The 27,429-nt window shown below is 42.4% G+C and overlaps 2 pseudogenes; both read left to right on the forward strand.

The window, feature by feature from the left end:
* LOC129475336 (uncharacterized protein CXorf49-like) overlaps positions 1-16,005 on the forward strand; it is a 47,688-nt pseudogene extending 31,683 nt beyond the window's left edge.
* Positions 16,006-20,089: 4,084 nt separating this feature from the next.
* LOC129475337 (cytochrome c oxidase subunit NDUFA4-like) lies at positions 20,090-23,526 on the forward strand (annotated as a pseudogene).
* The last annotated feature ends 3,903 nt before the right edge of the window (positions 23,527-27,429 follow it).

Below are 27,429 nucleotides of genomic sequence, written 5' to 3' on the forward strand. Positions count from 1 at the left end.
TATCTACAACAAACCCACAGCCAATATCATACTGAATGGGCAAAAACTGGAAGCATTCCCTCTGAAAACTGGCACAAGACAGGGATGCCCTCTCTCACCGCTACTATTCAACATAGTGCTGGAAGTTCTGGCCAGAGCAATCAGGCAGGAGAAGGAAATAAAGGGTATTCAATTAGGAAAAGAGGAAGTCAAATTGTCCCTGTTTGCAGATGACATGATTGTATATCTAGAAAACCCCATTGTCTCAGCCCAAAATCTCCTTAAGCTGATTAGCAACTTCAGCAAAGTCTCAGGATACAAAATTAATGTACAAAAATCACAAGCATTCTTGTACACCAATCACAGACAAACAGAGAGCCAAATCATGAGTGAACTCCCATTCACAATTGCTTCAAAGAGAATAAAATACCTAGGAATCCAACTTACCAGGGATGTGAAGGACCTCTTCAAGGAGAACTACAAACCACTGCTCAATGAAATAAAAGAGGATACAAACAAATGGAAGAACATTCCATGCTCATGGGTTGGAAGAATCAATATCGTGAAAATGGCCATACTGCCCAAGGTAATTTATAGATTCAATGCCATCCCCATCAAGCTACCAATGACTTTCTTCACAGAATTGGAAAAAACTACTTTAAAGTTCATATGGAACCAAAAAAGAGCCCGCATTGCCAAGTCAATCCTAAGCCAAAAGAACAAAGCTGGAGGCATCACGCTACCTGACTTTAAACTATACTACAAGGCTACAGTAACCAAAACAGCATGGTACTGGTACCACAACAGAGACATAGATCAATGGAACAGAACAGAGCCCTCAGAAATGATGCCGCATAGCTACAACTATCTGATCTTTGACAAACCTGACAAAAACAAGAAATGGGGAAAGGATTCCCTATTTAATAAATGGTGCTGGGAAAACTGGCTAGCTATATGTAGAAAGCTGCAACTGGATCCCTTCCTTACACCTTATACAAAAATTAATTCAAGATGGATTAAAGACTTATATGTTAGACCTAAAACCATTAAAATCCTACAAGAAAACCTAGGCAATACCATTCAGGACATAGGCGTGGGCAAGGACTTCATGTCTAAAACACCAAAAGCAATGGCAACAAAAGCCAAAATCGACAAATGGGATCTCATTAAACTAAAGAGCTTCTGCACAGCAAAAGAAACTATCATCAGAGTGAACAGGCAACCTACACAATGGGAGAAAATTTTTGCAACCTACTCATCTGACAAAGGGCTAATATCCAGAATCTACAATGAACTCAAACAAATTTACAAGAAAAAAACAAACAACCCCATCAAAAAGTGGGCAGGGGACATGAACAGACACTTCTCAAAAGAAGACATTTATGCAGCCAAAAAACACATGAAGAAATGCTTATCATCACTGGCCATCAGAGAAATGCAAATCAAAACCACAGTGAGATACCATCTCACACCAGTTAGAATGGCCATCATTAAAAAATCAGGAAACAACAGGTGCTGGAGAGGATGTGGAGAAATAGGAACACTTTTACACTGTTGGTGGGACTGTAAACTAGTTCAACCATTGTGGAAGTCAGTGTGGCGATTCCTCAGGGATCTAGAACTAGAAATACCATTTGACCCAGCCATCCCATTACTGGGTATATACCCAAAGGACTATAAATCATGCTGCTATAAAGACACATGCACACGTATGTTTATTGCGGCACTATTCACAATAGCAAAGAGTTGGAACCAACCCAAATGTCCAACAACGATAGACTGGATTAAGAAAATGTGGCACATATACACCATGGAATACTATGCAGCCATAAAAAATGATGAGTTCGTGTCCTTTGTAGGGACATGGATGAAACTGGAAAACATCATTCTCAGTAAACTATCGCAAGGACAAAAAACCAAACACCGCATGTTCTCACTCATAGGTGGGAATTGAACAATGAGAACTCATGGACACAGGAAGGGGAACATCACGCTCCGGGGACTGTTGTGGGGTGGGGGGAGGGGGGAGGGACAGCATTAGGAGATACACCTAATGCTAAATGACGAGTTAATGGGTGCAGGAAATCAACATGGCACATGTATACATATGTAACAAACCTGCACATTGTGCACATGTACCCTAAAACCCTAAAGTATAATAAAAAGAAAAAAAAAAAAAAAAGTTAAAAAAAAAATCATCTAAAAAAAAAAAAAAAACAAAAAACAACAAAGATTTCAAATAACAACCAAATGTTACACCTCGAGGAACTAGAAAAAGAAGGGAGTTTATGCCCAAAGATAGTAGAAGGAAGGTAATAATAAACATCAGAGCACAAATAAATAAAATGGAGACTTGGAAAACAATAGAAAATAGCAACAAATGTGGGATGGTTTTTTAAAAAAGATCAACAAAATTGACAAATGCTTAGCTAAATTAAGAAAAAAAGAGGAAAGACTAACTAAAAACAGAAATGAAATCAGAGACATTACAACCACTCTACAGAAATTAAAAGGATAAGAGACTATTATGAACAATTGTATGCCAACAAATTGGATAACCCAGAATAAATGAATAAATGTCTTTTATCCATACAACATACCAAGACTGAATTATAAAGAAATAAAAAATCTGAACAGACAAAAACTGGATGAAGAGGTTGAATCAGTAATGGAAAGTCACCCATCAAAGGAAAGCCCAGGACCTGATGGCTTTCTGTTGAATTCTACCAAACATTTATAGAAGGATTAAGATTGTAAGGTGGGGGGGGAGGGGGGAGGGATAGCATTAGGAGATATACCTAATGTTAAATGACGAGTTAATGGGTGCAGCACGCTAACATGGCACATGTATACATATGTAACAAACCTGCACTTTGTCCACATGTACCCTAAAACTTAAAGTATAATAAAAAAAAAAGATCAATCCTTCTCAAACTCATCCAATAAACTGAAAAATTAGGAATACTTCCAAACTCATTTTACAAGGCCAGCATTACCCTAATACCAAAGCCAGACGAGGACACTACAAGAAAATTATAGGCCCATATGCCTGATGAACATAGAAGCAAAAATCCTCAACAAAGTACTAGCAAATCAAATTTCATAGCACATTAATTTTTTGCGTGTTTTTCTGCTGTTTAATTAAAGGATTTCTCAGCATGACCCAGTGCCTATGGGACGTGCATTGAACTCAGTGCTGCCCCGTCACAGCAGAAAGCAAAACTGGTCTGATGTCGGCTGATGCCTGCCCACAGAGGGAGCATTTAGACCAGCCCTAGCCAGAGGGGATTTATACACTACAGAGGTCAGAACTTGTGTTTTGGGAAGCCTCACCACTGCAGGATCTGGATTCTAACTAAACTTGAGAGGTGGTCTAGGATACAAAGACTGCGACTGCTAGTGCTGTGCTGGGCTCAGAGCCAGAGGACATGGGGAGCCCACGACCTAGTGAGACACCAGCCAAGGTGGCTGAGGGAATACATGTACTATGGCTTTCCCAACCCCAGCAGCACAGCTCAGAGTTCCAGGAGAGACTCCTTCCTTCACCTGAGGAGAGGAGAGGGAAGCATAAAGAAGACTTTGTGTAGCATCTTGGATACCAACTTAGTCACAATAGGATACAGCATTGGGCAGAGTCCTGAGGCCCCATTTCAGGGTCCAGCTCGTGGATGACATTTCTAGACACACCCTGGACCAGGAGGGAATCTGCTGTCTTGAAGGGAAGGACTTAGCCCTGACAGGATTCATCACCTGCTGACTAAAGAGCCCTTGGGCCCTGAGCAACCTGCAGTGATACCCAGGTAGTTTACCACGGGCCCTGGGTGAAACTCTAAGACATGTTGGCTTCAGGGGAGACCCAGCACATTCCCAGCTGCAGTGGCTATGGGCAGACATAGTTTCTCTGGGAGAATAGCAGAGGCAAGAGTAAAGGGGACTTTGTCTTGCACCTTAGATGCCAGCTCAGCCACAGTAGGGCAGAGCAGCAAGTGAGCTCTTGGGGTCCCTGAGTTTAGGTCCTGGTTCTTGCATGGGAATTTTGGACCTCCCCTGGGCCAGAGGAGAGCCCACTGCCCTGAAGGGTGAGTCCCGGGCCTGGCAGCATTCACCACAGATACCCGAGGAACCCTTCAGTCTTAAGTGAACACAGGCAGTAGCCTGGCAGTAGTCTCTGTGGGCCTGCAGTGGTGGTGGCCACAGCGAGAGGCTTCTCTGCCTGTGGAAAGGGTAGGGAAGAGTGGGAAGGACTTTGTCTTGTGGGTTGAGTGGCAGTTAGCTGCAATACTGTAGAGTACAAGGTAGATTTCTAAGGTTTTTAACTCTGGTCCCTGGCTCCCAGAGGGCATCTCTGGACCCGCCTGGGATCTGGGGGAACTCGCCACCCTGAAGGGAAGGACACAGGCCTGGCTGGCTTTGCCACCTGCTGATTGTAGAGTCTTAGGGCCTTGAGTGAACATAGGCGGTAGTCGGGTATTGGTTACAGCCAGGTATGGGTGAGACCTAGTGCAGTGCTGGGTTCAGGTCTCCAATCAAATGACATAGAGTAGCTGAATAAATATTTTAAAAAGACCCAATGATCTGTTTTCTATAAGAAGCACACATCAACTATAAAGACAAACATAAACTGAAAATAAAGGGAAGGAAAGAAATCTTCCATGCCAATGGAAACCAAAAAAAAGAGAACCGATAGCTGTACTTATGTTAGACAAGATAGATTTCAAGACAAAGACTATAAGAAGAGATAAAGAAGGTCATCATATAATGATAAAGGTGTCAATTGAGCAAGAGAATACAACAATGGTAAATATATATGCACCCAACACTGGAGCACCCAGATATATAAAGCAAATATTACTAGAGCTAAAGAGAGGAATAGACCCCAATACAATAATAGCTGGAGACTTCAACATCCTACTTTCAGCATTAGAGAGATCTTCCAGACAGGAAATCAACAAAGAAACATCAGACTTAATCTGCACTATAGGGCAAATGGATATAATAGATATTTATAGAACATTTCATCTAATGGCTGCAGAAAACACATTATTTTCCTCAGCACATGGATCATTCTTAAGGATAGATCAGGTGAGGTCACAATCTTAAAACATTCAAAAATTGAAATAATATCAGACGTCTTCTCTGACCGCAATGGAATAAAACTAGAGATGAATAACTACAGGCATTTTAGAAACTATACAAATACATGGAAATTAAACAGTATGCTCCTGAATGGCCAATGGCTCAGTGAAGAAATTAAGAAGGAAATTTAAAATTTCTTGAAACGAATGATGATGAAAACACAATATACCCAAACTACGGGATACAGCAAAAGCAGTACTAAGAGAGAAGTGTATATCTAAAAGCACCTACATCAAAAAGGAACAAAAAGTCAAGAAGAACTAATACTAATCCTACTCAAACTATTCTGAAAAACAGAGGAAGAGGGGATACTTTGAAACTCATTCTACGAGGCCAGGATTGCCCTGATACCAAAAAAACAGACAAAGGCACATTAAAGAAAAAAAAGAAAGCTACAGGCCAATTTCTCTCATGAATATTGATGCAAAAATCTTCAGCAAAATACTAGCAAACCGAATTCAACAATACATTGATAATTTGACTTCTTTATTTCTAATTTGGATTCCTTTTTTTCATATATATATATATATATATATATATATATATACATATTTATACTTTAAGTTCTGGGGTATATGTGCACAACATCCAGGTTTGTTACATAGGTATACATGTGCCATGTTGGTTTGCTGCACCCATCAACTCGTCATCTACATTAGGTATTTCTCCTAATGCTATCCCTCCCCCAACCCACCACCCCCCGACAGGCCCTGGTGTGTGATGCTCCCGCCCTGAGTCTATGTGTTCTCATTGTTCAACTCCCACTTATGAGTGAGAACATGCGGTGTTTGTTTTTCTGTCCTTGTGATAGTTTGCTTAGAGTGATGGTTTCCAGCTTCATCCATGTCCCTGCAAAGGACATGAACTCATCCTTTTTTATGGCTGCATAGTATTCCATGGTGTATATGTGCCACATTTTCTTAATCCAGTCTATCATTGATGGACATTTGGGTTGGTTCCAAGTCCTTGCTATTGTGAATAGTGCAGCTGTAAACATATGCGTGCATGTGTCTTTATAGTAGCATGATTTCTAATCCTTTGGGTATATGCCCAGTAATGGGATTGCTAGGTCAAATGGTATTTCTAGTTCTAGATCCTTGAGGAATCATCACACTGTCTTCCACAATGGGTGAACTAATTTACACTCCCACTAACAGTGTAAAAGCTTTCCTATTTCTCCACATCCTCTCCAGCACCTGTTGTTTCCTGACTTTTTAATGATCGCCATTCTAACTGGTGTGAGATGTTATCTCATTGTGGTTTTCATTTGCATTTCTCTGATGACCAGTGATGATGAGCAATTTTCCATGTGTCTGTTGGCTGCATAAATGTCTTCTTTTGAGAAGTGTCTGTTCATATCCTTTCCCTACTTTTTGATGTGGTTGTTTGTTTTTTTGTTGTAAATTTGCTTAATTTCTTTGTAGATTCTGGATATTAGCCCTTCGTCAGATGGGCAGATTGCAAATATTTTCTCCCATTCTGTAGGTTGCCTGTTCACTCTGATGATAGTTTCTTTTGCTGTGCAGAAGCTCTTTAGTTTAATTAGATCCCATTTGTCTATTTTGGCTTTTGCTACCATTGCTTTTGGTATTTTAGTCATGAAGTCTTTGCCCATGACTATGCCCTGAATGGTAATGCCTAGGTTTTCTTCTAGGGTTTTTATGGTGTTAGGTATTATGTTTAAGTCTTTAATCTATCTTGACTTAATTTTTGTATACAGTGTAAGGAAGGGATCCACTTTCAGCTTTCTACATATGGCTAGCCAGTTTTCCCAGCACCATTTATTAAATAGGGAATCCTTTCCCCATACAAGAGGTACAAAGAGGAGCTGGTACCATTCCTTCTGAAACCATTTTAATCAATAGCAAAAGAGGGAATCCTCCCTAACTCATTTTACAAGGCTAGCATCATTCTGATACCAAAGCCTGGTAGAGACACAACAAAAAAAGAGAATTTTAGGCCAATATCCCTGATGAACATCTATACGAAAATCCCCAATAAAATACTAGCAAACTGAATCCAGCAGCACATCAAAAAGCTTATCCACAACGATCAAGTCGGCTTCCTCTCTGGGATGCAAGGCTGGTTCAACGTACACAAAGCAGTGAACGTAATCCATCACATGAACAGAACCAAAGATAAAAACCACATGATTATCTCAATAGATGCAGAAAAGGCCTTTGACAAAATTCAACAGCCTTTCATGCTAAAAACTCTCAATAAATTAGGTATTGATGGAACGTATCTCAAAATAATATGAGCTATTTATGACAAACCCACAGCCAATATCATACTGAATGGGCAAAAACTGGAAGCATTCCCTTTGAAAACTGGCAGAAGACAAAGATGCCCTCTCTCACCACTCCTATTCAACATAGTGTTGGAAGTTCTGGCTAGGGCAATCAAGCAAGTGAAAGAAATAAAGTGTATTCAATTAGGAAAAGAGGAAGTCAAATTGTCTCTGTTTGCAGATGACATGATTGTATATTTAGAAAACCCCATCGTCTCAGCCCAAAATCCCCTTAAGCCGACAGGCAACTTCAGCAAAGTCTCAGGATACAAAATCAATGTGCAAAAATCAAGCATTCCTATACACCAATATAGACAAACAGAGCCAAATCATGAGTGAACTCCCATTCACAATTACTACAAAGAGAATAAAATACCTAGGAATCCAACTTACAAGGGATGTGAAGGACCTCTTCAAGGAGAGCTGCAAACCACTGCTCAGCAAAATAAAAGGACATGAACAAATGGAAGAATACTCCATGCTCATGGATAGGAAGAATCAATATCGTGAAAATGGCCATACTGCACAAAGTAATTTATAGCTTCAATGCTATCCCCATGAAGCTACCACTGACTTTCTTCACAGAATTGGAAAAAACTACCTTCACGTTCATATGGAACCAAAAAAGAGCCCACATAGCCAAGACAATCCTAAGCAAAAAGAACAAAGCTGGAGGCATTATGCTACCTGGCTTCAAATTATACTACAAGGCTACAGTAATCAAAACAGCATGGTACTGGTACCAAAACGGATATATAGACCAATGGAAAAGAACAGAGGCCTAAGAAACAACACCACACATCTACAACCATCTGATCCTTGGATGCCTTCTATTTCTTTCTCTTGTCTGATTGCTCTAGGTAGGACTTCCAGGACCATGTTGAAAAAAAGAGGTGAATGTGGGCATCTTGTTTTGTTCCAAATCTTAGAGGAAAGGTGTTCAGTCATCATCATGACCAAGTGGGATTTATCCCTGGGATCCAAGGACGGTTCAACATATGCAAATCAATCAGTGTGAAACACTATATCAACAGAATGAAGGATAACAACCATATGATCATTTCAATTGATGCTGTAAAAAGCATTTGATAAAATTCGAAATTCCTTTATGGTGAAAGCCCTCACAAAACTGAGTATAGAAGGAACATACAGATCCCCAACTCTCCCTCACACCTCACTACCCTTTCCACCCTCTGGTGATTATCCTTCCACTTGTTTGCAGATGACATGATCTTGTATTTGCAAAAACCTAAAGACTCCACCAATAAACTATTCGAACTGATGAATAAATTCACGTAAGTTGTGGGATACAAAATCAACACACATAAATCAGTAGCATTTCTATATGCCAACAGTGAACACTCTGAAAAAGAAATCAAGAATGTAATTTCATTCACAAAAGCTACAAATAAAATAAAATACCTAAAGGATTTGCTATTTATTCCAGTCTCCTCTGTCTGGCTTGTTTGGATCTTTATGTTTTCTTAGAGATTCTGTGTAATTTACCTGTTGAACGTCTTATTTTTTTCTGCTAGGCCACTGCCTCCTTTACAGCATTAGATGGTGCCTTAAGCCCATTTGCTTTGTCTCAAGCAAATGAACAGAGTGCTGCCCATCCAGAATGGGGGAGGTCCCAAAGATGGTATCTTGGCAGTGTAGAAAAGCTGGCTAAGGGTCCGAGTCCAGGAGGCCTGTGGAACATACCACCTACAGTGTGGTGCTGCTGAACAGCCACTCAGATTTGGCATCTCCTTTGGCTGAGTTACAGTGCAGAGTTTCCTAGGTTGAGGATGATAGTTCTGCCTCCCCGTTTTGTCTCTGGCTGTCTTCAGGGACATTTCTCCCCTCAGGCACTCACGATGCTTCCCGTGGGTTGAGTCAGGAACAGGTCTCCTGCCAGGGAACCCAAGATGGTGTGGAAGCTGACCGTTCACCTCAATATCACTTCTTTCTGTGTAGAAACCACGACTCAAAGGAAATTTTCCGCACACGTGGTGCCAAGCAGATTCAGGGGGAGGGTGTTGCAGATATGGAAATCCAATTCTCTTTTTGTTTGCTTGGAGTGTTTTCACTTCTCTGTGGCCCTGGGAACTGACTCATCCTCATAGTTGAGTTCAGGGATATTGCAGGTGATAATCTTGGCGTCGTATATTTGTTTTTGTTTTTCTGTGAAGTGGAGTGAAGCCAGCTTCCACCTATGCCACCATTGTGGAACCAGAAACCAAAACTTCTTTCATTGTGTTTTTTTAAGATACTATAATTTTTAAGTGCCATCATTTAAATTTCACTTAAATTAGGCAGATTGCATTATTCACTCCCGTAAGCATAGAAACATAGTAACACTAAAAGATATTGAACACATTTTACAATTGTCTGGCTATATTATATAAATGTGGTAAGCAACTTTTGTAGAGATAGTACATGTGTGATAATGTAATATTCTTTTCCAAGTTTGGACTACAGTTGAATAAACTTTTTATTTTTATGTTTTTATTTGAGATGGAGTCTCACTCTGTCACCCAGGCTGGAGTTCAGTGGTGTGATCTCAGCTCACCCCAACCTCTGCTTCCTGGGTTCAAGTGATTCTTTTGCCTCAGTCTCCCAAGTAGTTGGGGTTATAGGCGCCTGCCACCACGGCCCCCTAATTTTTGTATTTTTAGTAGAGGCTAGGTTTCACCATCTTGGCCAGGCTGGTTTTGAACTCCTGACCTCAGGTGATCCACCCGCCTTGGCTTCCCAAAGTGCTGGGATTACAGGCGTGAGCCACCGAGCCCAACCGAATAAACTTTTTAATTATTTAAAAACACATTTACTGAGTAACATGATGGGTTTTTGTATAATGTATTTGGTTTTGTAAATATGTATTTCCTGATGTGATTTTTGTGAGAAATGCTAAATCTTTTATAAGTTATATTCTCACAAAATTGCCATGAGCTAAATAATAGTTTATGGGTGATTTGCATTTACAACAACTGTGAGACTTTTAGAATTATAAAAATATTTATTAACTTTTAGTGTGTTGTTTAAACAAATTATTGGAACATACTAAAGATACGAGTAGGATTTTTCTGAGTATTTCAGACATGTATTCAGTTTAGCTTTCCTGTCTTTTTCAAAACAAAATAGTGTCTTTTCTCTTAAAATCAGTAAATCTGTTTTCTTGTTACAAAGAAGTTTACAATTTTCACTATTGTTAAGCACACAGTTTAGTAGCATTAACTACATCCCCATTGCTGTACAACCGTCACCACTATCTATCTCTACAAGTTGTTTAATCTTCCCAATCAGAAACTATGTACCCATGAAATAACCCCCCATTTTCTCTTCCCCCACTCAGATGCTGGAACACATCATTCTACTTTCTGTCAATATGAATTTGATTACTCTAGGTACCTCATATAAATGGAATCATACGGTATTTTTTATAATTTTTGTATTTTGATCCATCCTATTCTCTGCAACCTCGTTGAATTTGTGTATTAACTTGTTCATTAGCTTTAGTAATGGTTTTGAAGATTCTTTCAGATTTTCTATATATAGAATTGTGTCATCTGTGAATAGAGATAATTTCACATCTCCCTTACTAGTTTGAATGCCCTTTGGTATTTTTTCTTGCCTAATTTCTCTGGATAGAACTTTTTTGATTGTGGTAAAAAGTAACATAAAACATACCATCATAATCATTTTTAAGTATACAGTACAGTAGTGTTACCTACGTGAATGTTATTGTGCAACTGATCTCTAGAACATTTTCATCCTGCAAAACTGATTTACACCCACTGAACAACAACTCCCCTTTCCCCTGCTCTCCACAGCCCCTGGCAATCACCCTTTTACTTTTTGTTTCTAAGAGTTTGACTTTTAAAAGTACCTCATATAAGTACAATCATGCAATGTTTTTCTTTTTGTGACTGGCTTATTTCACTTAGCATAATGTCCTGAAGATTCATTCGTGTTGTATCATATGACAGGATTTCCTTTTTTAAAGGCCAAATAATCTTTATATGCCACCTTGTAAAAATCCATGCCTCCATTCATGGAGAGTCAGGTTGTTTCTACCCCCTGGCTATTGTGAATAATACTGCCATGAATATGGGCGTGCAAATATATACTCAAGATCCTTTCTCAGGTATTCTGGATATATACCCAGAAGTCGGATTGATGGATCATATTGAAGTAATTCTATTTTTAAATTTTGGAGAAATTCCCATACTGTTTTTAATAATGGGTGCACCATCCCTAGTAGTGTACAAGCATTCCACTTTCTGTTTTTTTTTTTTTCTTAATAGTGGCCATCCCAATAAGCATGAGGTGATATTGTGGGTCTCATTTGTATTTCCCTGATGATTAGTATCTTAGTCAATTCAGGCTGCTATAACAAAGTACCATAGACTGGGTAGCTTAAAGAACAAATGTTTATTTCCCACAGTTCTGCAGACTGGGAAGTTCAAGGTAAAGGTGCTGGCAGATTCAGTGTCTGGTGACAGCCCTCTTCATGATGCGTGAGAAGCACCGGGCTCACAGAGGAGCTGCAAGCCTCTGTTCCACACAAAGAGCTAGCACCCGATAGAAACATGGGCAGGGAGGCTCACAGTCAAGAAGCAGGGGTTTTAGGTTTGTTTCTGCTAGTGCTGTGAAAAACACCATTGTTGATTTCCTAGGGACTCACTGCATTGAATGTGTAATGGGTTTGTGTAGCACCTACGTGTTAACCGTCTTCCCGTCCATGAACACGGGATGTGTCTGCATTTTTTGGTCTTCTGCGTGTTTCATCAGTGTTTGATCGGTTTCAGTGTGCACACCTTTCACCTCCCTGAATAAACGTATTCCAAGGGTTTTATTCTTGTCCTGGTATTCTAAATATGTTGGTTTCCCGGGTGTCTTTTTCGCATAGTTTGTTGTTCGGGCATAGAAAAGCGAGTGATTTTCACGTGTTGCTTTTGCACTCTGTAACTTTGCTGACTTTGTTTATTGGTTTTGACCGTTTTTTGGTGCAGTGTACATCAGGGTTTTCTCTAGGTGAGATCATGTCATCTGCAAGCCGAGAAAATTGAGCTTCTTAGTTTCCAATTTGAATCCTTTTTATTTCTTTTCTTAAAATAGGTGATCAAATCGCCACGTGGCTGTGCCCAAGAGGGTTGTTTGGCATATGGGTGTGCTGGTTTGGCAGGCCAGAAATTTTTATTTCTAAGAATTTGTCCCACTCCACGCCTTCCTAGGTTTTAGAATTGAAAAAATACCTCTTGTTTAAGGTAGATCCCAGCCCATTGGATCCTTCATGGATCCTTCACCACTGCCTTCACTATGTGAATCAGCCCTTTGTCCCTCAAGCGAGAGCATCCCCGATTAATTTGATTCCCAAGTGGGGGCATACATGGGCACCAGCCCATATGTGTGCGTGCGTGTGTGTACACACACGCATGCACACGCACACACACACTGGACACACAACCACGTGTCGATTTGATCATGTATTGTAAGAAAAAGAAATAAAAGGCGCCAAATTAGACAGTAAGAAGCTCAATTATCTCTGCTTGCTGATGGCATGATGTCACATAGAGAAAACCCTGATGTACACTGCACCAAAAAACGATCAAAACCAATAGACAAAGTCAGCGAAGTTGCGGAATGGAAAAGCAACATGCGAAAATCTCTCGCTTTTCTATGCCCAAACAACAAACTATCCAAAAAAAGACACCCGGGAAACCAACGTATTTAGAATATCGGGCCAAGAATAAAACCCTTGGAATACGTTTATTCAGGGAGGTGAAAGGTGTGCACACTGAAACCGATCAAACACTGATGAAACACTCAGAACACCAAAAAATAGAGACACATCACGTGTTCATGGACGGGAAGACGGTTAACACGTAGGTGCTACCCAAAGCCGTTACACATTCAATGCAGTGAGTCCCTAGGAAATCGACAATGGTGTTTTTCACAGCAGTAGCAGAAACAAACCTAAAACCCCTGCTTCTTGACTTTGAGCCTCCCTGTGAGCCTTGACTGTGAGCTACCCAAAGCTGTTACAGGTAAAACGCTGTGAGTCATGCCACCGCCCAGCATCCAGGGACACCCGTCCCTAGAAGGCATCGCTGCCAAAGGGTCCGCTGACATTAGGGCGGACCTGGAGGTCGGTCCCAGTGGGAGAGGTGTGCTGGGCCCCAGCCGGGGGGAATGGCAGCAGAGGAACTCCGTCGGCCCTCTCCACCTCACTGGTCCTGGGACAGGCCCAGCCTGAGAGAACCCAGAAAGGGGCTTGAAGAGCAGACGCAGCATCTGCGTGGATCCCCAGCAGCCCTCCGAGGAAGGGCCCGCAGGGCTGTCTACCCAAGACTCTGATTCCGCAGATGAGAGCAGTGACTTACCGTTGATCAGGGTGATCATTTTCACCAAAGAAGGAAGCCAGGCCAAGCCCAGAAACTCCAAGAAGCCAGCAGACACTTGCAGACGCCCCAGTTTCCACCGCAGGGAGAGTTACCTTCAGGTTCAGGGACCTCTCCTGACCTCTCCTCCCCGCAGACTCACCCCAGCCAGGGAGAGGCCAGCCGTGGGAGAGCTGGACATGTCTTCCTTGCAGAAAATGAAGAGCATGGTGTGGGGAAAGAGGGGGTCAGGCCCAGCTGCTCAGGAGCTGCGGTTACAGGGCCCCTGCCCCACAGCCCTCCCGGAAGGAAAGTGGCCCAGGAGAAGAAATCCCTAGAGGGTGCGCCAAAACTGGCCCTGCGGGGAGCCTTTCCTCCCTGGGGGCAGAGACTCTCAGCAGTTCCACCTGATCCGGCCAGCTTCCCACCAGTGTCCGGTGTGGGCCTCCTGGGGAAGTCTGAGAGACCCAAGGAGCCCAAGCACAGCAGCCCTGGGAAGAAACCTGCAGGAAGGAAGACCAGGGAGTCCCAGGCTGCCGCCAGAGAAGATAATGACCCAAATAGAGATGAGGTCCCAAGGGCCCAGGTGAGTAGGTTCTCTTCGCGCACTCCTCCTTCTCCTCGTTGCTCTCCTCCTCCTCTTTCTCCTCTGTCTCCCCCCACCCACCTCTCTTCCAGCACCCACCTCTTTGTCCATGCCCTCTCTATCCCTTGCTCACAGTTTGTCATCGGGAGCCCAGGGACACTAGGATGACCGATTGGGGTCCTCCTCATAGGGGAACACATTAAAGGGAGCACTTGGTGTGTGCCAGGCCTGGCTCTGGACACTCTGCAGTTGTCCAGGCTCTGCCCTCAAAGAGGAGTTGGGATGGAAGGCAGGGCTGGCAGCTGGTTTGGATCAGGGGACTCCTTCATGTGTGGGGTGCAAAGCTTGGGCGTCTAGACTCGTCAACTTCCCAGTTCCTCCTTCCCTAGCTATTATGCAAGCTCTCCTTTCTTGGAGCTGACTGAGGGAGAAAGTGCTAACGAGATTAGTCTAGAGTCTCCGCCTTAACACAACCCCTCCTCACTTGTATTTACTGCCAGCCTCCACTGCCAGCCCAACTCAGAACTTTCTGTTTTAGCTTCCCAAAGAGAAGCCCCAGCTGATTTCCCTGTCCGTGAGTTGTGGAGAATGCAGCAGTGGCGACTCCACCATCAGAACTCCCCAAGTTCCAGGAACCTCACGGCCCTTAGCATTGAGCCTGAGATGCCTTGTGTCCTGACACCGTGAATTCTCCAGTGAGTCTTGTGGGTTTGATAGGCTTGGAGGGGAGAGGGGTCGGGAGTGAAACCTCTGGCTCTGTCGCTTCTGGAAGCTCAGCCTTGTTCCCGGGCTTCCCTGCCCACCCAGGCAGCTGTCCCACAGGAAATGCAGGGTTGATGGGGCTAGCCTGAAGGCACATCGCCCTCTCTGAGTGGGATTTGTGCAGTGGGGGGTGATTTGGAGCCCCACTCCAAACTCCAGCTCTGGAAGGAGACTTTCAGCAGTACTGAGCCCTTTTCTGTTAAGTCCTGCTCAGCCACACTGCTCCTCCCAGGGCCTGCCTGTGGCTGCCCCACTGTTGGCATCCTACCCGGAGCCACAATGCTAGCGGGCCACAAGTACAGATGGGCTCACACTGGGGAACAGGGAAGACAGTCCCACAGGGAGAGTTGGAGCTGCTGGGCAGAGCAGGGGCAACGTGTTGCCAGCACAGGGTAATGCTGCCTCACATTAGACCCTGCTAGGCCCTTTCCACCTCACTCAGAGGCTTAGAAGCTGGATTTTGTGTTTTCTTTCAGGTGACCAGCAGCCGCCTGTCCATCCCCCAAGATTGGAAAGGCAGCAGCAGCCCCCAGGAGCCCAGGGCTGTCCTCAGGTAATGCTTTGTGTGGATCATAGTAATCCAGGTCCACACTAGATGGTGGGATCTGTGTCCAGGTTAAACTGATTTCTGCATCTCTCCCACCTCCAACTTCTGTACCCCATGAAGAGTGGATGCCTCCTTTCCATTGAGGGTTCTGGGCCAACCCACCTCACCACCAGGCTGCAGGCTATGGGAGCTGTAAGGGCTGGGGGAGACAGGGAGGATGGTGAGAGAGCAGGCCAGAAGGGACTAACCATTTCTCTTCCTCCAGTGTCTGCTGGTCTAGTGCATCCTGCTGCAGAGGAAAACTGAGGACCTGAGGCGAGGTTCCAAGATGGCCAAATAGGAACAGCTCCAGTCTACAGCCCCCAGCATGAGTGATGCAGAAGATGGGTGATTTCTGCATTTCCAACTGAGGTACTGGGTTCATCTCACTGGGGCTTTTCAGACAGTGGGTGCAGCCCATGGAGCAGGGTGAGGCATCGCCTCACCTGGGAAGTGCAAGGGGTCAGAGAATTCCCTTTCCTAGCCAAGGGAAGCCATGACAGATGGTACCTGGAAAATTGGGACACTCCCACCCTAATACTGCGCTTTTCCAACAGTCTTAGCAAACAGCACACCAGGAGATTATATCCTGCGCCTGGCTCGGAGGGTCCCATGCCCACGTAGCCTCGCTCACTGCTAGCACAGCAGTCTGAGATCGAGCTGCAAGAGGCTGGGGGAGGGGCATCCGCCATTGCTGAGGCTTGAGTAGGTAAACAAAGCAGCTGGGAAGCTCAAACTGGGTGAAGCCTACCACAGCTCAAGGAGGCCTGCCTGCCTCTGTAGACTCCACCTCTGGGGGCAGGGCATAGCTGAACAAAAGGCAGCAGAAACTTCTGCAGACTTAAAAGTCCCTGTCTGACGGCTTTGAAGGAGTAGTGGTTCTCCCAGCACGGAGTTTGGGATCTGAGAACGGACAGACTGCCTCCTCAAGTGGGTCCCTGATCCCCGAGTAGCCTAACTGGGAGACAACTCCCAGTAGGGGCCGACTGACAACTCATACAGCTGGGTGCCCCTCTGAGATGAAGCTTCTAGAGGAAGGATCAGGCAGCAACATTTGCCATTCTGCAATATTTGCTGTTCTGCAGCCTCCGCTGGTGATACCCAGGCAAACGGTCTGGAGTGGACCTCCAGCAAACTCCAACAGACCTGCAGCTGAGGGTCCTGACTGTTAGAAGGAAAACTAATAAACAGAAAGGACATCTACACCAAAACCCCAGTTGTACGTCACCATCATCAAAGACCAAAGGTAGATAAAACCAAAAAGATGGGGAGAAACCAGAGCAGAAAAGCTGAAAATTCTAAAAATCAGAGTGCCTCTTCTCCTTCAAAGGAATGCAGCTCCTCGCCAGCAACAGAACAAAGCTGGATGGAGAATGACTTTGAAGAGTTGAGAGAAGAAGGCTTCAGATGATCGGTAATAACAAACTTCTCCAAGCTAAAGGAGGATGTTCGAACCCATTGCAAAGAAGTTAAAAACCTTGAAAAAAGATTAGACAAATGGCTAACTAGAATAAACAGTGTAGAGAAGTCCTTAAATGACCTGATGGAGCTGAAAACCATGGCACAGGAACTACGTGACACATGCACAAGTTTCAGCAGCTGATTTGATCAAGTGAAAGAAAGGGTACCAGTGATTGAAGACAAAATGAATGAAATGAAGCAAGAAGAGAAGTTTAGAGAAAAAAGAGTAAAAAGAAATGAACAAAGCCTCCAAGAAATATGGGACTATGTGAAAAGACCAAATCTACATCTGATTGGTGGACCTCAACTCATCAAAGTCATTCTCCCTCCAGCTTTGTTCCATTGCTGGTGAGGAACTGCATTCCTTTGGAGGAGGGGAGGCACTCTGATTTTTAGAGTTTCCAGTTTTTCTGCTCTCTTTTTTCCCCATCTTTGTGGTTTTATCTACCTTTGGTCTTTGATGATGGTGACCTACAGATGGGGTTTTTTTGTGGAGGTCCTTTCTGTCTGTTAGTTTTCCTTCTAACAGTCAGGACCCTCAGCTGCAGTCTGTTGGAGTTTGCTGGAGGTCCACTCCAGACCCTGTTTGCCTGGGTATCAGCAGTGGAGGCTGCAGAACAGCAGATATTGGTGAACAGCAAAGGTTGCTGCCTGATCGTTCCTCTGGAAGTTTTGTCTCAGAGGAGTACTTGGTCATGTGAGGTGTCAGTGTGCCCCTACTGTGGGGTGCCTCCCAGTTAGGCTACTCGGGGATCAGGGACCCACTTGAGGAGGCAGTCTGTCTGTTCTCAGATCTCAAACTCCGTGCTTGGAGAACCACTACTCTCTTCAAAGCTGTCAGACAGGGACATTTAAGTCTTCATAGGATTCTCCTGCCTTTTGTTTGGCTATGCCCTGCCCGCAGAGGTAGGCAGACCTCCTTGAGCTGTGGTGGGCTCCACCCAGTTTGAGCTTCCCAGCCACTTTGTTTACCTACTCAAGCCTCGGCAATGGCGGGTGCCCCTCCCCCAGCCTTGCTGCCACCTTGCAGTTTGATCTCAGACTGCTGTGCTAGCAATGAGCGAGGCTCCGTGGGCGTAGGAGCCTCCGAGCCAGGCACGGGATATAATCTCCTGGCGTGCTGTTTGCTAAGACCATTGGAAAAGTGCAGTATTAGGGTGGGAGTGACCCGATTTTCCAGGTGCCGTCTGTCACCCCTTTCTTTGACTAGGAAAGGGAATTCCCTGACCCCTTGTGCTTCCTGGGTGAGGCAATGCCTCGCCCTGCTTCAGCTCATGCTCAGGTGCACTGTACCCACTGTCCTGCACCCACTTTCTGACACTCCCCAGTGAGATGAACCCAGTACCTCAGTTGGAAATGCAGAAATCACCCGTCTTCTGCGTCACTCATGCTGGGAGCTATTGACTGGAGCTGTTGCTATTTAGCCATCTTGGCTCCCATCAGTCTATTCTTCTTAAAATTGTTTTAATCATTGTAGTTCTTTTGATTTTCAGTATAAATTACAGAATCACGTTGTGTATGTCTACAAAAAATATCAGTTTAATTGTATTGCATTATATCTATAGATGAATGCAAGGAGAACTCATATATTTATTGTGTGTTCCCATTCATAAGCAAAGTATACTCATGTTTATTCCATTCATTTAGGCCTTCCTGGGTTTATTTTATTAGCATTGTATAGTTTTCAGGACTTTGAATTTCTCTGATTCATACCTAGGTTTTTCATTTTTGGAGCTATTGTAAATGACACTGGTTTTTAAATGTTTTGTTTCCATTTATGCACTTATTGTATATATAAATACAATTGATTTTTGCATATTGACCATATATGCTTTACCTTTCATAAAGTCACTTATTATTTCTAGGAATTCTTTTGTAGATTCCATGGGATTCTCTGCATAGATAATAATGTCATCTGTGAATACCAGGCAGTTTTATTTCTTCTTTTCCTTTATGAATGTCTTTTGTTTCTATTTCCTGAATTATTACAACAGGAAGGACTCTAAGTGTGATGTTGAACAGAAGTGGCAAGAGTACACAACCTTGTGTTGTTCATGAACATAGGAGAAAAACATTCAGTTGCTTACTCTTAACTATGATATTAGCTGTGGGTTTTCTTGTATATTCCCTTTATCAAGTTGAGAAAGTTTTCTATTCTTAGTTTGGTGGGAGTTTATGTCTTGAATAGATGTTGAATTTTGCCAAAGGCTTTTTATACATCAATTAATATCACCATGTCTTTCTTTCTTTTATTGACCATTAATATAATGGAATCAACTGATTTTTTTAACACTGGATAAACCCTGCATTCCTGAAATAAGCCTCACATGGTTGAGCAATATTTTTCTTTTTAGACATTGCTGGATTCAATTTGCTAATATTTTGTGATGATTTTTGCATTTATGTTCATGAGAGTTGGTGGTCTGTCATTTCTTGCTTGCTTGCTTCTTTTATACTGTCTTTGGCTGGTTTTGGTATCAGGGTAATCCTGGCCTCATAAAATGTGTTGACAAGTAGTCCTTCCTGTTTTATTTTTGGGAAGAGATATTGTAGAGTGGGTATTAGTTCTTCTTTGAATGTTTGGTGAAATTTGCCAGTGAAGCCATCTGGGCTGGGAATATCTTTTTTGGAAGGTATTTAACTATGAATTCCATTTCTTTTTATATATAATTTTTTTGTAGAGCTAGGGTCTCACTTTGTTGCTCAGGCTGGTCTTGGTCTTCTGGGCTCAGGTGATCCTCCCACCTCGGCCTCCCAAATTTCAATGTCTTTATAGGACTATTCAAGTTATTTTATATTGGGTGAGTTTTGATAATTTGTGTCTTTAAAAGAATTAGTGCATTTCATGTAAGTTGTTGAATTACATGCATCGAGTTGTTTGTAGTATTGGGTTGGTGTAGAAGTTTTTGCTATTAAAAGTAATGATGGGCCAGGAGCGGTAGTTCGTGCTTGTAATCCCAGCACTTTGGGAGGCCGATGTGGGTGGATTACCTGACGTCAGGAGTTCAAGACCAGCCTGGCCAACATGGTGAAACCCCGTCTCTACTAAAAATACAAAAAATAAAAAAAATCCTGGCGTGATTGGTGGCGCCTGTAATCCCAGCTACTCGGGAGGCTGAGGCAGGAGAATTGCTTGAACCTGGGAGGCGGGGGTTACAGTGAGCCGAGATCAAGCCATTGCCCTCCAGCCTAGGCAACAAGAAAGAAACTCCGACAAAAAAGAAAAAAAAAAAGTAAAGGCAAAATCTGCAATTACTTTTGCACCAACTTAATACCATTTTTCCCTCTACTGGGACATTGCTAGTATATGTCTTAGTCTGTTTTGTGTTTCTGTAACAGAATACCTGAGACTGGGTAATTTAAAAATAAAAGAGGTTTACTTAGCTCATGATTCAGCAAGCTGGGAAGTAGAGGAAGCATGGCAAAAGTAACTGCTCAGCTTCTGGTGACAGCCACCTTCTAGGCCAAAACAGTGGAAAAGGCCAAAGGAGAAGCAGACACGTGCAAAGAGGGAAAACCTGAGGGGCATGCTGGCTTTATAACAAACCTACCGTTATGGGCACTAATCCAGTCTCACCAGAGCCAGTACTCTCTCACTACCTCGAGAATGGCAGCAAGCTGTTCATGAGGGCTCTGTCTCCATGACCCAAACACCTCCCACAAGGCCTCACCTCCCAACACCACCACATTGGGGATCCAATTTCCACATGAGTTTTGGTGGGGACAGATGAATCATATCTAAACCATAGCAGTATGTTTCTATCCCAATAAGATGAATTTTTTATAATGTGCATTTTTCTGTGCACTTAATGTAAAATAAAGAATTTGTCTGGACTTTGTCCCTGAGTCCTGGGAGATAACCTCTAATCTCTTGCAATTTCCTAAGAGATAGGTGTGTCTTTGTCATTCCTGGTGGGCCCCATGGACCACACTTCATGGTTTATGCTAATGAGGTGAATCATGGTAGGCCCCTAGATAGTTTATGTAATGAGATGACTCAGAATGGAGGCTGGCCATACTAGAAAGACCAACCATATGACTAGAGGGTTGGGTCATTGAACTATGTGATATCAGCCTAATCATCACAGAGAGAGAGAGCAAGGTTGTAGACTGAGTTCAACCAGATGGCCAACTAAGTGATGGCCAACACAGAGGGTTTATCTGAGTTATCTAGTCTGTCATTACCAGAAGAAGAAGACATTGGGTTTATTCCAATCTCAGTGATCACTCCTCAATCTTCCTTACTGGTTCCTCATCTTCTCTCAAAATTCTCTTTTTAGGGATGGGGGCTGTTGAAAATGTTCTCTATTTTGATCTGCATGGTGGTTACTGGGTGTAGAACTGTGTTAAAATTGTACACTTAGGTTTCTGTGATTTGCCATATGTATACCTCATTTTTTTATTTTTCATTTTTTAATTTTTTTTGAGACAGAGTTTTGCTTCTGTTACCCAGGCTGGAGTGCAATGGCATGATCTCGGCTCAATGCGACCTCTGCCTCCTGAGTTGAAGCTATTCTCCTGCCTCAGCCTCCTGAGTAACTGAGATTGCAAGCACCCACCACCACGACTGGCTAATTTTTGTATTTTAGTAAAGACAGGATTTAACCGTGTTGGCCAGGCTGGTCTCGAACTCCTGACTTCAGGTGATCCACCCACCTCGGCCACCCATAGTGCTAAGATTACAGATGTGAGCCCCCTCTCCTGGCCTGTCCTACCTCAATTTTAAAAGATATCATACAGAAGTGGAAATACATGGTACAAGCTGGAAGAAGATATTTATCTTATATGCAATTGACAAAAGGCTGGTATCAAGAATATATTTTGACAGCTCCTAGAAATCAATAAGGAAAGACAAACAACCCAGTAAGAAAATAGGCAAAAATCATGAACAGGAATTCCATAGAAGAAGGAACTATGTGGCCAATAAACACATGAAGATATGCTCAGCTCATCAGTAGTCAGGGAAATGCTAAACATGACTACAAGATAAATCTTATACCCATTTGATTGGCAAAGATTTAGAAACCTAGCAACATCAAAGGTTAGAGAGGATGCAGAGCAGTGGGATCTCATACAGCTTGCAACATATTGGGAATATAAATGAACACAACCAGTTTGGACAACAATGTGGCATCAATATATAAGGCTGAACATTCACAACTCAGCGATTCCTGTCAATGTCCACTGGACAAGAATTTCACAGCAGCTCTGGCCACAGTAGCAAAAACCTGGTAACAATGCAAATGCTCACGAACAAGAGAATGCGTAGAACTGTGGCAAATCCACACCATGATATACTATGTAGCAAGGCCAATGGGTGAACTGCAGTTTTATGCTCAACAATGGATAAATGTTAGTTTGAGGAAAGCAATTCCCACAGGACTACATGCAGTGTGACACCCTTTTTATAAAATTCAAAATCAAGCAAAACTGAAGAGGATAATGGTCAGGCACAGTGGCTCACGCCTGTAATCCCAGCACTTTGGGAGGCAGATGCAGATGGAGTGCTTGAGTCTAGGAGTTTGAGATCAGCCTGGGCAACATGGCTAAACCCTGTCTCTACAAAAAATTGGCCAGGTGTCATGGCGCGCTCTTGTAGTCCCAGCTACTCAGGAGGCTGAGGTGGGAGCATCACCTGAGTCGGGGAGGTCAAGGCTGCAGTGAGCCAAAATCACGCCACTGCACTCCATACTGAACAATCAGAGTGAGACCCTGCCTCAAAAAAGAAAAAAGAGTATATTGTTTTATATATATATATACTTATTTGCAACAAAAATCAAAGGAATGCCAAGTACACAATTCAGGTTAGGGTTGCTTCTGGTGGGAGTGAAGGGAGTCAAGAGGATGCAGTGAGGGGGAGCTTAGAGGTGGATGTAAGTAAGTTACTAGTAATAGTCTAGCTCTTGGATTGGGTAATAGGCAAATGGGGGCACCTAGCATTGTAAAATAAATAAACAAATAGGGCCTCACATCAATCACGAGTAGCATGTTATGAAACAAGAAGTATTATTAACTCAATTCTGTATTACCTAAGTCTCCAAAAATCAAATGCTGCATTAGACTACTTAGACCCAGGCCTGAAATATTTGCTCTTCTCTCCTTCCAGGCTACACACAAGTTCCACCTTTGGTCAGGCCAGAAAGCATTCGAGTTTGACATCCCTCTCTTTGTATATATTTGAGCAGGAGGTACTAGAGCAGGTCTGCATGTCTTGCATCTGACACTGTTTAATCCAGATGCTAGTTGGGACAGAAAGAATCCCCCAGAACCTTGGAATAAACTGGGACCCAATGATCAATACAAGTTCTACTCAGTGAATGTAGATTACAGCAAACTGAAGAAAAAATGTCCAGACTTCTAAATGAAATGTTTCCCTACAAAACAGCTTAGAGTGAAGGTCTTCCAGAGGCCCTTTGCACAATTTTCCCCTTAACTAGGAAATAGTTCTCCTCTAAGTGCACAAAATCATGTTACTGTATCGTGTCGGGTTTTAACACTGATGAGTAAATATGTTTACCCATTTATTATGAAGAACATGACAAAGGATACAGATGAACAGCCAGAGGAAAGAGGTGCATAGGTCACAGTATGTGGGAAGGGGCATGGAGCTTCCATGCCCTCTCTAGGTGCAGTATCCTCCAGGAACTTCCATGTGTTCAGCTATGCAGAAGTTCTCTTCTCCCCAAATTCTTACAAATAGAGAGCCCCAGGGCTCAATCCTTGGTCTGATTCTTTCCTTTAACTACACTCTTGCCATAGCTGATGGAAGACCCTGGTTTTAATATTACCTGTATGAAGAACAAGACAAAGATGCCCCCTTTCACCACTTCCATGCCACATAATACTGAAAATTTTAGCCAAAAAACTTAGGCAAGAGAAAAAATATGAAAATCACACAAATCAAAAAATAACAAGTTTACTGGGCACGGTGGCTCATGCCTGTAATCCTAAGACTTTGGGAGTCTGAGGCAGGTGGATCACATGAGGCCAAGAGTTCAAGACCAGCCTGGGAAACATGGCGAAACCCTGTCTCTACCAAAAATACGAAAGTTAGTCGGGCGTGCTGGCATGTGCCTGTAGTCCCAGCAACTTGAGGGGCTGGAGCATGAGAATCACTTGAATCCAGGAAATTGAGGCTGCAGTGAGTCGAGATCACACCACTGCACTCCAGCCTGGGTGAGAAAGTGAGACCCTATCTCAAAAAAGAAAAGAAAAAATAAGAAATTAAATTACCTCTGTCTGCATATGACATGATTTTGTATACATAAAATCTTAAAATATTTTACAAAAAAAATTAAAATTCAAATGAATTTTAAGGAAAGTTGCAAAACATAAAATTAACATACACAAATCAGTAGCTATCTGTAAAAGAAATCAAGAAAGCAATCCCACTTACAATAGCTCTCAAAAATAACATAAACTGCTTAGGAATAAATTCAACCAAGGAGGTGAAAGATCTATACACTGAAAACTGTAAAACACTGATGAAAGAAATCAAGGAAGCCATAAATAAATGGAAAGCTATCCCATGATCATGGATTGGAAGAATCAATATTGTTTAAATGTCCATACTACTCAAAGCAATCAACAGACTCAATGCAATCCCTATCAAAATTCCAATGCTATTTTTACACGCATAGAGAAAGCAATCCTAAAATTCGCAGAGAACCACAAAAGACTCCAGTTACCCAAAGCAATCTTGAGCAAAAAGAGCAAAGCTGGAGGAATCACAACCTGATCTCAAAATATAATAAAAGCTAGAGTAATCAAAACGGCATGGTACTGGCATAAAAACAGACGCATAGACCAATATAATAGATTAGAAAAAAATTCATGCATTTATTGTCCCATGATTTTCTTTTTTTAAAGTTTATCATACATATTTACTTAATCTATACAGAATCAAGTGGATAAAACCAGATTCACATTAGTGAAAAATCTCTACAAAATGTCTTTGAAAAGCAAAACAAGACTGCCTCTTAACATTTGTATCCTCATGAAAGACATGGGCAGTAAATATAAAGCAGTGTGTTTAGCACAAACTAGAAGATATGTGCATCATTTTTTTCACAGTTATTTCCATCTACAGTCTGAAAGACGTAGATTTTTCTGCAACACCTGAGAATTGAATTGTGATAACCAGGTATAATAAAGGTAGTTGCATACATAACTGAAAAATACTGGTCTCAAGAACAAGAAATGTACTTCTAACAAGTCTGAGGATGAAAAGGTCGATATTACCCAAGACCCAAGTTTTCTCTACACCTTGGAGTCTACTGCCGCTATAAATAATACACATCAAGATTCCATGATGGTGCAACAAATGCAATTTAAGTGAATTCAACATTTAAACCTTTTCTGGGCCAGCCTAGTAGCATTACAGTGTTCTAGCATATGGTAGATATGGGGTGTGCTACAAAGCCACGGCACTGGGCTGGTGAGGTATTGTCACGTGATTTTCAACAAAGATGCCAAGAACATATGTGGTGAAAGGACTGTATCTTCAATAAATGGTGTTGGGAAAACTGAATATCTACATGTGGAATAATGAAATGGGACCCTTGTCTCATATAATATACAAAAATCAAGGCAAATTGGACTCCGAATTTAAACGTTAGACCTGAAACTGTAAAACTACCAGAAGAAAACATAGGGAGAAACATCCATGGCATTGATCTGGGCAATAATTTTTCCGCTGTGACCCCAAAAGCATGAGCAACAAAAGAAAGAATAGAGAAGTGGGATTACGTCAAACTGAAAGGCTTCTGCACAACAAAGGAAACAATCAACAGAGTGAAGAGGCAACCTACAGAATAGGAGAAAATATTCACAAACTATACATCTCAGAAGGAGTTAATATCCAAAATATATAAAGAACTCAACTCAATATGAAGAAAACAAATCACCTGATTTTAAAATGTGCAAAGGATCTGAATAGACATTTCTTCAAAGAAGACATACAAATGGCCAACGGTTCTATGAAAAGGCTCAACACCACTTATCATCAGGGAAATATCACAATGAGCTATCAGTTCACACCTGTTAAAATGGCTATTATCAGAAAGATAAAAGAGAACAAGTGTTGGTGAGGATGTGAAGAAAAGAGAACCCTTATACACTGTTGGCGGGAATGTAAATTAGTACAACCACGGTGGAAAACAATATGGAGACTTTTCAAAACACTACAGATAGAACTATCCAGCAATCCCACTACCGGGTATTTATCCAAAAGAAAGGAAATCGGTATATCAAAGGGATACCTACACCCCCATGTTTATTGCAGCACTCATCACAATAGCCAAGACATGGAATCAACCTAAGTGTCCATCAGTAGATGAATGGATAAAGAAAATGTGGCATATGTGCACAGGAAATACAATTCAGCCACAAAAAGAATGAAATCTTTTGATTTGCAGCAACATGGATGGAACCACAGTGGTCATTAAGTTAGGTGAAATAAGCCCGGCACAGAAAGACAAATACCGTACGTTCTCACTCATATGTGGGAGCTAAAATAGCTGATCTCATAGAGGTAGAGAATAGAGTGACAGATATGAGAGTCTGGGAAGGATGTGTGGAATGGGGTCGGGGGATTGGAAAGAAGAGCAGTTGGTTAATAGGTACAAACATACTGTTGAAAAGAAGGAACGACTTCTAGGCTGGGCATGGTGGCTGACGCCTGTAATCCCAGCACTTTGGGAGGCTGAGGCGGGCAGATGGCTTGAGCTCAAGAGTTCCAGACCAGCCTGGACAGTATAGCGAAACCCTGTCTATAAAAATAAAAAATAAAAAAAATTAGCCCAGCATAGGGGTGCGTGCCTGTCATCCCAGCTACTCTGGAGGCTGAGGTGGGAGGATCACTTAAGCCCAGGAGGTTGAAGCTGCAGTGAGCTGTGATCACACCACTGCACTCCAGCCTGGGGTGACCGAGTGAGACCCTATCTCAAAAACAAACAAAAAACAAAACAAGAAGGAATAATTTCTAATGTTCAGCCACAGAATAGGGTGATTAGAGTTAACAGCAATGTATTGTAAATTTCAAAATAGCCAGAAGAGAGGACTTCAAATGTTCCCAGTACATACAAATGAAAAATATTCCAGGTGATGGCTAACCCAAATATCCTGAATTGATCATTACACATTCTATGCATGCAACAAAATATCACATGTACACCATAAATATGTGCAAATATCACGAATCCATTAAAAATTAAAATTAAAAAATTATAAACAGAACTGTCAGTTGATTCAGTAATCCCTCTAC

This window comes from Symphalangus syndactylus, chromosome X, assembly GCF_028878055.3.
Source record: "Symphalangus syndactylus isolate Jambi chromosome X, NHGRI_mSymSyn1-v2.1_pri, whole genome shotgun sequence".
NCBI classification, from domain to species: Eukaryota; Metazoa; Chordata; class Mammalia; order Primates; family Hylobatidae; genus Symphalangus; species Symphalangus syndactylus.